The sequence below is a fragment of the Eriocheir sinensis genome, chromosome 27 (assembly GCF_024679095.1).
Source record: "Eriocheir sinensis breed Jianghai 21 chromosome 27, ASM2467909v1, whole genome shotgun sequence".
NCBI classification, from domain to species: Eukaryota; Metazoa; Arthropoda; class Malacostraca; order Decapoda; family Varunidae; genus Eriocheir; species Eriocheir sinensis.
Genome location: NC_066535.1, coordinates 9966231 through 9980197, shown reverse-complemented (window position 1 = coordinate 9980197; position 13967 = coordinate 9966231). Strand labels below are relative to the sequence as shown.

General features: G+C 46.3%; 1 non-coding gene across 1 annotated transcript; it reads right to left on the bottom strand.

Annotated features, from left to right (window-relative positions):
• Positions 1–10524: 10524 nt before the first annotated feature.
• Positions 10525–10597, bottom strand: Trnap-agg (transfer RNA proline (anticodon AGG)). The gene has a single exon. It is a non-coding gene; the product is annotated as a tRNA-Pro (tRNA).
• Between the last annotated feature and the right edge of the window lie 3370 nt (positions 10598–13967).

Below are 13967 nucleotides of genomic sequence, written 5' to 3'. Positions count from 1 at the left end.
ACCCCAAACCTACTTAAACTACCGTGGCCCCGCCGCCGCCCTGCTCTGGGCCACTCACAGCCCCCGGAGTTTAAGATACTTTTGGGGAGCACGAAGAGGTCACCACAAATAGGCATGATTACTGAGATTAGAGATTCTGTACTTGTGAACTTGAGGTGTAATGCTTTACCTGCAGCAGCAACATAAGCTGCAGCAGAAGCAGTGGTGTGTGTCAATGTATGGTGAGGATAATAATACGTTGCCCCCTGTGGGGAGCGCGCGCTAAGGCGTACCCTCCAACCCCCTAAGAGGCAGCAGGTTATTACGGAGGGCGGCGGCGGCGAGGGTATCGTTGTCTCGCGGGCATTGTGCTGGGCGCCTCTGGACACTCGGTAGCGGGTATCACTTTCTGGCCGTCTTTGTGTTGGCGGTCGTGCGGGTTACTGAGCCGTGCAGCGCCCACTTTGCGGCCATTGTGGCGGGCGGGGGGCTCAGGTTTGCCTTACCTGTGCGACGAAGAGGGAGGACACGGAGGGCCCTGTCGCGGGGTGGGCAGGGAGGGAGGGAGGGAAGATATGGAAGGCAGGAAAGAGGTAGGGAGGAAGACATGGACTGTTTAAAGGGCAAGGCACAGCAGGGTAAGGAGGGGAGGATAAGGAGGGGAATGATGAGAAAGAAGAATATGAAACTGTATATATATATATATATATATATATATATATATATATATATATATATATATATATATATATATATATATATATATATATATATATACACACACGCAAAGGTTTTACTTGGATTACTTCCTAAGGTAAAAGGGAAGCTAACGAAGATAGGCAACAACAAATACGAGAACCAGTTAAGTTTAAGTAGATAAAATGGAAGAAGATGAAATACATGAGTCTTGGAGTTGGAAGGGCGTTCTAGGAGGGGGGGGGGGGGTAGCGAAGGGCAGGTAGGTCGGCAGCGGGGGGCTCGGGGCTCAGCGCGGAAGGGGGGGGTGGAGCTGTCACCACCCTCGTCACCTGGGCACGGAACCACAAGCTTTGCCGGGCAGCGGAACACGAGAAGTTGAGGCGAGCGTCTTACTCTCTCCAAAACCAGAATGTTAGAGATTAAGCTTGAGTTTCGAGGGAAGAAAGGGACGGCGGGGCAAAAATAGAGATAACATCGGTGGAGGATAATCTTCATCAAACAAAGCAGGTGACCAAACTCGCCCGATGAGGGAGTCAAGGTGTTTATATTTTAATGGTAAGAGAGCCGGGCAGGACACATAACAATGGGTTTAAGTTAGATAAATTCAGATGCAACAAAGACAGTCAAGAATTGGTTTAGCAATGGAGTCGTGGAGTCGTGGATGAGTGAAACAGGCTTGATAGTCATGTTGTGAGTGCCATTAACATAGACACATTCAAGAAAGGGTTGGATAAATTCATGGATAGTGAGGTAAGGTGGGGTTAAGTTTACAGGAGCCGCCTTGTACAGACTATATACCGGCCTCTTGCAGACTCCTTACGTTCTTAATAAAGGAGCGAGACAAGATGCAGTGAGGGGCGGGGATGGGGCGGGGGATTTGATTTGATACATTTATTGAGATATACACATACATATAACAGTATACATATATAGTCTCAAAAGGCAGGGGCAGGATGCTCTTCGCGGGAGGACTCAGATAAGCAGAAAACCAGCGGTCGTGTCTGAGGGCAAATCCATCAGCGTCACCGAAACCAGCGGCCCCGGACAGGTAGAGAACGAACCATACTAAACCTGGCGTATGGCTCTTTCCCTCCTCCTCCTCCTCCTCCTTCTCCTCCACCTCCTCCTCCTCCTCCTCCTCCTCCTCTTCCTATCGCCTCCAGCGGATCCGTTACAGATTTCGGCTTCCGTCGCCTCACCAGCAAGGAACACCTGTGGCCGCCCCCCTCAGCCTCCACCGCCCGTCTGCGTACAGGTGAGGCAGGCAGGTGGGGGGGAGGGTAGGGGAGCGGTGGGGAGGAGGGAGGAGGGTCTAAGGGGCGGGGGTACCTGCAGCCACTCGTCACATCGCGGCTACTTGAAGGCAGAAAACAAAATATAGAGAAAGATTTCGAGAGATAGCCGGACGACTAATTCAGGCACGCCGCATGCAAGTGTTTTCTGAGGCTTATATATAAAAAAAAAACAGCTATTAATGACACACACACACACACACACACACACACACAACGACAAAAAAAAAAAAAAATCATTACGCAACCAAAACCATCATCGCCATTTGTTGACACTGAATTTAAAGGGACCGGAGGGGGGGGGAGGGGGGGGGGGGTCAGCAACGGACGGACGGACGGACAGACGGACGGGCGGCGGCTATCAACAGGTATACACGTCCCGGCTAATCTGTCCCCCTCCCTCCCCCTCCCCTCCTCTTCCCTCCCCCCTCTCTCCCTTCTACCCGACCCACCGCCCCTGGAAGCCCTCTCTCTCTAGTTTCTCTTCAACGCAACTTATTAATACTTTTCTCCTCTCCGCGGTCTTTCATAACTTCTCTTCAACGCATCATCTTATTCCTCATCTTCATTCTTTAGTTACCAACTTACTTACTTATCATCTCTGGTCTTTGGTTTCTCTTCATCGCAACTTATTTCTCCTCTCCGCGGTCTCTCATACCTTCTCTTCAATGCATCATCTTCTTCCTCATCTACATTCTTTCTCTTCCAACACAACTTTACTTACTTATCGTCTTCGGTCTTTGGTGTCTCTTCAAGGCAACTTATTTCTCATTTCTCCGGTCTCCCTCTCCCTTCCTCCCGCTCCCCTCTCCCTCTCTCACTCCCGCCGCGGCCTCCAACCCTCGGCACATTGTTCTTGCGCAGCGGTCGTGTAACACCGTCCCGTCCGCCGCTCGTGGGTGGACACACTTATTACGTGGGCCTAATGCGGGGGTTGGGGTGAGGTTGAGGGGTAGGGGGGGGGGTTGGGGGGGAGGGAGGGAGGTAGGGGAGGGATGGGGTGGAAAAAGAGAGAGAGAGAGAGAGAGAGAGAGAGAGAGAGAGAGAGAGAGAGAGAGAGAGAGAGAGAGAGAGAGAATAACAATAAAAAAACAATAAAAAACTTGAAATTAATTAAGCCACACCTACAAATGAACAACGTTACCAATTAAGTTTTTTTTACACTGAAAGTTCTTTGTCCCTCAGTGTATAGCAGCAAGCGATATACCCGGAAAGGAGGAGGAGGTGGAGGAGGAGGGATGGAGGGAGAGAGGATGAAAGAAAAAAAAAAAGGGAAAAAGGGGACGATTAAGGGCTGTGGTAAAAGGGAGAGTCACGCGAGGATGACACAGCAACGCTAGAATGACCGCGCGCTGTGTTGTGATTGCGGCGGCGGTGACAACACATAAACAAACAGCCACGGAGGATGGATATAACACGACGGTCCGGGAGCTTAGAATAGATGATTAGATGGACTGTCTTAATACGGTTCCCAGTGTTTGTGTTCTTGCTAATGTTGCTGTGATTGTTTTTGATGTTATTTCTTTTCATTGCAGATAACTAAACGACAACAAACAGACGGAGACGATAGATAACACGACGAGCTTAGATTAGGTGATTAGATAGACTGTCTTGAATACGGTTTCCAGTGTTTGTGTTCTTGTTAATGTTGCTAGTGATTGTTTTTGATGTTATTCCTTTTACTTCCAGATAACAAAACGACAACAAACAGCCACGGACGGCAGATAACACGGCGGTCCGGGAGCTTAGATTAGGTGATTAGATAGACTGTCTTGAATACAGTTCCTAGTGTTTGTGTTTTTGTTAATGTTGCTAGTGATTGTTTTTGATGTTATTTCTTTTCCTTGCAGATAACAAAACGACAACAAACAGACGGAGACGATAGATAACACGACGAGCTTAGAATAGATGATTAGATGGACTGTCTTAATACGGTTCCCAGTGTTTGTGTTCTTGCTAATGTTGCTGTGATTGTTTTTGATGTTATTCCTTTTCCTTCCAGATAACAAAACGACAACAAACAGGGAGAGACGATAGATATAACACGACGGTCCGGGAGCTTAGATTGGGTGATTAGATAGACTGTCTTGAATACGGTTCCTAGTGTTTGTGTTCTTGTTAATGTTGTGAGTGATTGTGTTTGATGTTATTCCTTTTCCTTCCAGATAACAAAACGACAACAAACAGGGAGAGGCGATAGATAACGGAACTCTTCAGCAACTCAGATAAGGCGATAAGATGCGGCTGTCTTTTCCACGGTTCCCCTTGTATGTGTTTGCTGTGACTCTTTTTGTTCATATTTCCCTTTCCTCTCTGATAACAAAACAACAACAAACAGCCACGGACGACAGATAACGCCACTGTGCAGCAACTCAGATAAGGCGATAAGATGAAACTCTCTTTGCTGCTGTTCCCATTGCTATCTCTCTTTTATCATCGTTGTGACTAGGTTTTTTTCTTCCTATTTTTCTTTTCAATAACTTCAATATCTTTACCATCCTTCACTTTGTTCTTTAGCGTCTAGTTTCTCTTTTACTGTTCTTGGTTTGATTGTACATTTGTGATTCTCTGTGTATGTCTCTTCGTTTTTTCTTCTTTTTCCTTGTTTTCATTCGTTGTTCAGTGTCCAGTTTCTCCCTTACTGTTCTTGTTTTGGTCGTACATATGTTATTCTCTGTCCCTTGCTTTCTTTCTTCTTTTCCCCTTTCTTCATTCGTTGTTCAGTGGTTCTTCGTTTTGTTTCCCTTTCTTTCTTTCTTGGTTCCTTTCTTCTCCATGCTTCGTTGTGTCCAGTTTCCGTCTCACTGTTCTTGCCATGGTTCTTTGTTTTGTTTCCATTGTTTTCCTTCTTGGTTCCTTTTTTCTCCATGCTTCGTTGTGTCCAGTCTCTGTCTTACGTTCTTGCCATGGTTCTTTGTTTTGTTTCCCTTGCTTTCCTTCTTGGTTCCTTTTTTTCTCCATGCTTCGTTGTGTCCAGTTTCCGTCTCACTGTTCTTGCCATGGTTCTTTGTTTTGTTTCCATTGCTTTCCTTCTTGGTTCCTTTTTTCTCCATGCTTCGTTGTGTCCAGTTTCCGTCTCACTGTTCTTGCCATGGATCTTTGCTGTATTTCCCTTGCTTTCCTTCTTGTGTTCCCTTTTCTCCCTTCGCTGTTCACGGTTTAGCTTCACTCACTCACTCTGCCCTAAGCTAAGCAACGAGAGAAGAGGAGACACGCAGACGCTATTCCAACACGTGAACACTATTTTGGTATTCTTTGCGTTATTTTACTTTCTTTCTCGTGTTCCTTTTCTCCATATCGTTTCTCCTCACTCACTTGTCCATATTCTTCAAGGTATCGGGCTCCCATTACGACTAAGATGAATCGGATTTTCATGGGTAATTTTTCCCGTTCAAGATGCAGAATTCGGGTAAAATTAACACTATGACCACAAAACACTCCATGAAAATCCCAGGAACTTTTCAAACAGGCGAAATGAGGTGCCGAGACGGACTGGTGCCATAAGTTAACTGTTCTTTCATACGTTATAATACTAACATTAAATGTGTATGCATATTTGCTGATCATATTTGCCATGGATTTACTTATATTAAAACATTTCTACATCGATGGCTAGGAGACGCGCGGCAACGCTGTACAAGGGATCCCGTACGCTGAACCCGCCCACACCCGCACGTTTAGTTGAGCCGGAGTATAGTAGTGTCAACGAGGGTGGGACAGACAGACACACAAACACGTGGACATCATCTGCCTGTAATCCTCGTCCACACAAAGCCGCGAGTCTCGCCGTAAGCAGTGGCCGAGGGGAGGCGTGCTCGTATGTATCGCTAGCCCGGAGCGTTTTAATCATCTTTACATAACGCGACTCAAGGCCTGCCCCGGCTTAAGCTCGGATAGGAGGCTCCCGCGGTAAACACTGGCCGGGATTACTGCTCTGGTCTGTGTGTGTGTGTGTGTGTGTGTGTGTGTGTGTGTGTGTGTGTGTGTGTTGAGGCGGGGCGCGGAGGACGGCCAGCGAGGGGACTGTCTCCGGGGTGTCCAGGGGTGTGTATAAGTGTGAAGGGGTGGCAAAGATTGTCCATAGGTTGTCCAGGGGTGGCTAAGATCGCCTGTTTGGTGGCCAGGGGTGGCTAAGATTGTCTATAGGGTGTGGAAAGGTGTCTGGGGTTTTCTATAGGGTGTCCAGGGGTGCCTGAAAGTGTGTAGGGGTGGCTAAGATTGTCTATATTACAGGGGTTCCCAACCTGGGGTACATGTACCCCCAGTGGTACATTTGTACTTTTCAGGGGGTACATCGGGTCCGAGAGAATAACCACTACTGTACAATACATGGTGCTGTAATCTGCATTCAAATTGCACCATGTCGTGTTTTTTTTTTCAATTTCCTCATTAATAAGCAAAACTATTATTTAAATTATATCATCATTCTACACATACAGATTTCATTATAAAATAATATCAAAATATTACAATTTCGTTTTTTATCCTATTTTTTAGGGGTACACGGGAACCTATAAAAATGCCCAAGGGGTACAGAGGAACAAAAAGGTTGGGAACCCCTGGTCTATAGGGTGTCTTGGGGTGTTGAAAGTGTGTAAGTGTGGCTAAGAATGTCAATGGGGTGTCCAGGGGTGTTTCAAAGTATCCAGGAGTGTCTTAGGATTGTCTATGTGTCCAGGGGTGTTTAAAAGTATCCAGGAGTGTCTTAGGATTGTCTATGTGTCCAGGGGTGTTTAAAAGTATCCAGGAGTGTCTTAGGATTGTCTATGTGTCCAGGGGTGTTTAAAAGTATCCAGGAGTGTCTAGGATTGTCTATGTGTCCAGGGGTGTTTAAAAGTATCCAGGAGTGTCTTAGGATTGTCTATGTGTCCAGGGGTGTTTAAAAGTATCCAGGAGTGTCTTAGGATTGTCTATGTGTCCAGGGGTGTTTAAAGTATCCAGGAGTGTCTTAGGATTGTCTATGTGTCCAGGGTGTTTACAAGTATCCTGGTTTGTCTAGGATTGTCTATGTGTCCAGGGGTGTTTAAAAGTATCCAGGAGTGTCTTAGGATTGTCTATGTGTCCAGGGGTGTTTAAAAGTATCCAGGAGTGTCTTAGGATTGTCTATGTGTCCAGGGGTGTTTAAAAGTATCCAGGAGTGTCTTAGGATTGTCTATGTGTCCAGGGTGTTTAAAAGTATCCAGGAGTGTCTAGGACTGTCTATGTGTCCAGGGGTGTTTAAAAGTATCCAGGAGTGTCTTAGGATTGTCTATGTGTCCAGGGGTGTTTAAAAGTATCCAGGAGTGTCTAGGATTGTCTATGTGTCCAGGGGTGTTTAAAAGTATCCAGGAGTGTCTAGGATTGTCTATGTGTCCAGGGGTGTTTAAAAGTATCCAGGAGTGTCTTAGGATTGTCTATGTGTCCAGGGTGTTTAAAAGTATCCAGGAGTGTCTAGGATTGTCTATGTGTCCAGGGGTGTTTAAAAGTATCCAGGAGTGTCTAGGATTGTCTATGTGTCCAGGGGTGTTTAAAAGTATCCAGGAGTGTCTTAGGATTGTCTATGTGTCCAGGGGTGTTTAAAAGTATCCAGGAGTGTCTTAGGATTGTCTATGTGTCCAGGGGTGTTTAAAAGTATCCAGGAGTGTCTTAGGATTGTCTATGTGTCCAGGGGTGTTTAAAAGTATCCAGGAGTGTCTTAGGATTGTCTATGTGTCCAGGGGTGTTTAAAAGTATCCAGGAGTGTCTTAGGATTGTCTATGTGTCCAGGGGTGTTTAAAAGTATCCAGGAGTGTCTAGGATTGTCTATGTGTCCAGGGGTGTTTAAAAGTATCCAGGAGTGTCTTAGGATTGTCTATGTGTCCAGGGGTGTTTAAAAGTATCCAGGAGTGTCTAGGATTGTCTATGTGTCCAGGGGTGTTTAAAAGTATCCAGGAGTGTCTAGGATTGTCTATGTGTCCAGGGGTGTTTAAAAGTATCCAGGAGTGTCTAGGATTGTCTATGTGTCCAGGGGTGTTTAAAAGTATCCAGGAGTGTCTTAGGATTGTCTATGTGTCCAGGGGTGTTTAAAAGTATCCAGGAGTGTCTAGGACTGTCTATGTGTCCAGGAGTGTTTAAAAGTATCCAGGAGTGTCTAGGACTGTCTATGTGTCCAGGGGTGTTTAAAAGTATCCAGGAGTGTCTAGGACTGTATATGTGTCCAGGGGTGTTTAAAAGTATCCAGGAGTGTCTAGGACTGTCTATGTGTCCAGGGGTGTTTAAAAGTATCCAGGAGTGTCTTAGGATTGTCTATGTGTCCAGGGGTGTTTAAAAGTATCCAGGAGTGTCTAGGATTGTCTATGTGTCCAGGGGTGTTTAAAAGTATCCAGGAGTGTCTAGGACTGTCTATGTGTCCAAAAGTATCCAGGAGTGTCTAGGATTGTCTATGTGTCCAGGGGTGTTTAAAAGTATCCAGGAGTGTCTAGGATTATCTATGTGTCCAGGGGTGTTTAAAAGTATCCAGGAGTGTCTAGGACTGTCTATGTGTCCAGGGGTGTTTAAAAGTATCCAGGAGTGTCTAGGATTGTCTATGTGTCCAGGGGTGTTTAAAAGTATCAAGGAGTGTCTAGGATTGTCTATGTGTCCAGGGGTGTTTAAAAGTATCCAGGAGTGTCTAGGATTGTCTATGTGTCCAGGGGTGTTTAAAAGTATCCAGGAGTGTCTAGGATTGTCTATGTGTCCAGGGGTGTTTAAAAGTATCCAGGAGTGTCTTAGGATTGTCTATGTGTCCAGGGGTGTTTAAAAGTATCCAGGAGTGTCTAGGACTGTCTATGTGTCCAGGGGTGTTTAAAAGTATCCAGGATTGTCTAGGACTGTCTATGTGTCCAGGGGTGTTTCAAAGTATCCAGGAGTGTCTTAGGACTGTCTATGTGTCCAGGGGTGTTTAAAAGTATCCAGGAGTGTCTTAGGACTGTCTATGTGTCCAGGGGTGTTTAAAAGTATCCAGGAGTGTCTTAGGATTGTCTATGTGTCCAGGGGTGTTTAAAAGTATCCAGGAGTGGGACTGTCTATGTGTCCAGGGGTGTTTAAAAGTATCCAGGAGTGGGACTGTCTATGTGTCCAGGGGTGTGTACTGAGCCCGTATTCCTAAACGTCTCGGCGCCTCAGTCCGTTTGTTTGAAAAGCCTCTCGTAGAAGTTCCTGGGATATCCATGGACTGTTTTGTGATCCCCGTGATAGTTTTACCCAACTTCTGCACCCTGAACGAAAAAAAAAAACACCCATGAAAACCAGGTTAATATTCTGTGGCCTTGGAAAATAGTCGTAATGGGAGCTCGATATAGACTTATTAGGTCGTATTATAAGACATTTCGCCGCCCAAGAACACATATCTGACAAGGCTTTCGTAGGAGTTGCGGGCATTTCCAGAAGTAGTTTTATGACCCTGGTGTTAGTTTGACCCTTCTTCTGTACCGTGAACCTAAGGAAACACTCATTAGAACCCGACTGACCCCTTCTTTAACCTTTAGAAATTGTTAATGTGAAAAGCGAAAGTGTCTTATAACATCAACCTAAAAAATGTCTCAGGGGTATCTTGAGGGAGTCATTACGTGCATCGTCTCTGTGTCAACACCCCGGGGGCTGCACGCTGCGGAGGGGGGATGGGACGCGTGCGGGCCCTGGGGTAAAGTGCCGAGGCCGAGGCGCGGGTCAACAGGATTATGAGGGCCGAGCGGAGGGCACAAAGGGACACGGGGACGGGCTGTGTTTTGCCTGTGCACATTTTTCAAAACTCGCGCCACTTGTCCAAACAGAGACGAGGCTGACGGTCTGCTCCTCCCGCCCACCGCCTTTGTAATGCAGTGAGGGAGACAGACTGATGGCAATACTAAAGATGCGCATATATAAAGCAATGTTCGCGTAACGCTGCTCACTGGTTAGCGTATGGGCGCGGCGTCCAGGAGGGCCCGGGTTCGCGTCCCGTGCGCCGCCACAACCTGATAATTTACAGTCATCGCTGATTGGCCTAAGACTACCCACATGCTGTCTGAAGACCACCTATCAATCCGAACTCTAGATTCTCTCTCTAAAAGTGGATTAAAGATGAGTTCCGGCGGACAGCATAAGCCAAACAAGATGGCGCCACTATAAACACCTGCCTGCGCCATAACGGGCTGGGGCCGACCATCAGGCCCCACCAAGAAAGCCTACCGGCGCCACAGACGAAACGTAACCCCCCCAGAAATTGGCAAATTATATTATTATTATTATTATTATTATTATTATTATTATTATTATTATTATTATTATTATTATTAAAAATGAGTATTTGATGATATCAGAGTTTTCGTTCGATTTTTTTATTTTGGATGGAGCGGAGGCAGCTCGAGGGCAAAAACAACAACAACAAAAAGCTCGCTGGGTGCTGCTAAATACAAATTGGTAATGTGTATCTGTATATGTCTATCTATCTGTCTCTCATTCTAACTATCTATGTATTTATCTATAAAAAACACAGATACACACATACATAATAACGAAGATAATACATGAAAAAAATACACTTTTCCGATACGATCATTTTAAAAATTTGTCCACATGGGCCTGACCGGGATTTGAACCCGGGACCTCTCGCACCCTAAGCGAGAATCATACCCCTAGACCATCAGCCCGGTGAAGGGGTTGGAATGAGGCGTGGTCTAACCTGGCAGTCCGCCCAGCCAAGGCCGACCACTACAGACCAAGGTGCCATACGTAACTTCGCTGGTCGGTAGCAAGGCGACAAGTTGGTGCTGCCAGAAGCCTCTTGGTGCTGCCTAGCGGAGTTGTCTTTGCTCAGTATTCTCAGACGCCTCCACCTCTCACCTCACCTATTTCCAAAGGCCGAAAGGTAGATTAATCAGGTTCCCATGAGTGTTTTTTTAGGTTCATGGCACAGAGGAAGGGTCAAACTACCACTAGGGTCATAAAGGTACCGATGGAAATCCTAGAAATCCTACGAAAGCCTTGTGAGATGTGCGTGGTTGGGCGCCGAAATTTTAGGAATACGACTCTGTACCGCGTTACCTCCACGCGGCCCACCGACACCTGGCCCCTGCATGCACGTGTTTACCTGGCTGCTTCAAGGTGATGGAGCAGAGCCGACGCACCGGACACCTGGCACCTGACCGACCTGACCCTGCCCGACTCTGAGCCCGACCCTTCCCACCCGGCTGTAATGGAGTCAGACAGTAGGTAAGAAAAAAAAAAAAAAAAAAAAGAAATGACACACACACACACACACACACACACACACACACCACAAAAAAAAAAAAAAAACAGACGCAAGGATATGGCGAGAGAGAATCCAGTAATGAAATGGAAGATAATCGTAAAATAGTTAATGATGAATAATAACTAGAAAAGCCTGAAGCCATTGAAAGTTAAAAAAATAAAAAGACCGAAATGACAGGAACACAAATACAAAGGAAATGGCAATAGTGTTTTCCCTTCCCTTATATATATTTTGCCACCACAATACTCAGTCTCCCTCGTGTTAAGTCATATAGTGATGTCGCAGGACCTATTTGTGGATATGGGGCGTAGGTAAACACACACACACACACACACACACACACACACGACGGAGCAAGTTGCGTGGCTCCGATTATTGAGATCAACCCGACACCAGAAACAATATTATATCACAAGCATTTCAGCGGCAGACAAACGGTGTTTTTTGCAGATATCTCCTAAACTAATCGTTGGATGAGTATGATATTTCCTCTCTCCTCGTCCCCTCCTTGAACATCCGTTCGTAATTTTTCTTAACATACCATATTGCTATATGTGTTATGTGAGGTTACTGAGTGATATTACGCCTAATCCAGTCATCATATCAAGGTGTTAGTACTCTCTAACCCTTTCTTCTCCCTTCCTCCGTTTCTCCCTTTTTCTCCCTTCCTCCCGTTTCTCTCCCTTTCTTCTCCTTCCCTCCCATTTCTCTCCTTTCTTCTCCTTCCTCCCGTTTCTCTCCCTTTCTCCTCCCTTCCCCTCCCGTTTCTCTCCCTTTCTCCTCCCTTCCCCTCCCGTTTCTCTCCCTTTCTTCTCCCTTCCCCTCCCGTTTCTCTCCCTTTCTTCTCCCTTCCCCTCCCGTTTCTCTCCCTTTCTTCTCCCTTCCCCTCTTCCACTACCTCCCGCTCTCTCCTTTCATCTCCCTTCTTGTTTTCCCCTTCCTTCTTCTCTTTCCCTTTCTCCCTTACCTCCTTAATCTCTTTTTTCTTTCTTCCTTACCTTACCTGTTAAAGAACGGGGAGGTAACTGTCCTCTCCCTGCCGCTCCTCTCCTTCCATCTCCCTTCTTGTCTTCCCCTTCCTTCCTCTCTTCCCCTTCCTCCCTTACCCCCCTTAACCTACTTTTCTTTCTTCCTTACCTTACCTGTTCTTACCTTCCTGTCCGGCCTATCCTCATACAGCAAGGGGAGTTAACAAGGTGATGTGTGGTTAGTCTGATTGTTTTATAGTGCTATTTCACACGTCTCCTCCTTGCACCCATCCCAACACCTCCCTTCCTCTCCTCTACCTACCTACCCTAGTACCCTCCCATCTAACCATCCCGTTCGTCTATCCATCCTCCCTAAAAAAGAGCTATAATGGGGTGATTCTTGGCTGTTACTAATGCTATATTGAACTAGTCCTAATCTCTCACTCACATAAAATTATCTTACCTCATTTTCTTCCTTCCTTTGCATCTTATCTTCCTACCTTGCCTAACTCTCCCACAATATAATGAGGTAAAGGTTGATTTCTGGCTGTTCTGTGTCATGCTGTTTCTCATCCCTCACACGTTGACACATCTTGACTCTCTCCCTTCCTCCCTCATCCTCTTAGTTTCCCACCTCGCCTTACCTTCCCGCCCGCCTATCTATACCGCAAGATGAGCTAACTTTTGATGCCTTTCTGTTGTTATATAAGTCCATTGCTCATCTCGCCCCCTTACAAATACCTTATCTCTCTCTCCCTTCCATATCTTGCTATCTTCCCACCTCGCTTCACCTTCCCGCCCTCCTATCTGTACCGCAAGATGAGCTAACTTTTGATGCTTTTCTGTTGTTATATAAGTCCATTGCTCATCTCGCACCCTTACAAATACCTTATCTCTCTCTCCCTTCCATATCTTGTTATCTTCCCGCCTCGCCTCGCCTTCCCGCCCGCCTATCTATACCGCAAGATGAGCTAACTTTTGATGCCTTTCTGTTGTTATATAAGTCCATTGCTCATCTCGCACCCTTACAAATACGTTATCTCTCTCTCCCTTCCATATCTTGTTATCTTCCCGCCTCGCCTCGCCTTCCCGTCCACCACAAGATGAGCTAACTGGTAATCGTTGTTGATATTAAGTCACTCTTCCTCACCTCTTACACACCTCCCTCCCTCCCTCCCTTATACCTGCTTACCCCTACCCCCCCCCACACACACACCTGACTACCCCATGAGATAACAACACGCGTGGCCCCACCCTTGTCACTCCCTCCTTATCAAGTGCCAACGCAATGAGGGTTTGTTGTGGCACTGGTTGGGTTGGCGGGAGGAGTTGAGCAAGGCGGGGCATACACACACACACACACACACACACACACACACACACACACACACACACACGACTTATATAACATCGGGTGCTTGCTTGTTGACGTTTGTGTTTGTGTAGGTGCTTGTTTGTTTGTGTTTGTTTGTGTGTGTGTGTGTGTGTGTGTGTGTGTGTGTGTGTGTGTGTGTGTGTGTATAGATAAGATGGCGCCACTATAAACTCTTGCCTGCGCCATGACGGGCTGGGGCCGACTACCATCCTCAAGAGAGCCTGCCGGCGATATAGGCGTACACGTAAAACACACACACACACACACACACACACACACACACACACAAAAAAAAAAAAAAACCCGCCTTCGTATTGTCAAACAGCGCATCAGAAGTCACTCAACCCTACGCAGTTCTAAAGTAAAACAAATAAACAAACGAGAGACACATTTCTAAAGGTTACGAGCAGTCCAAACTTTTTTAT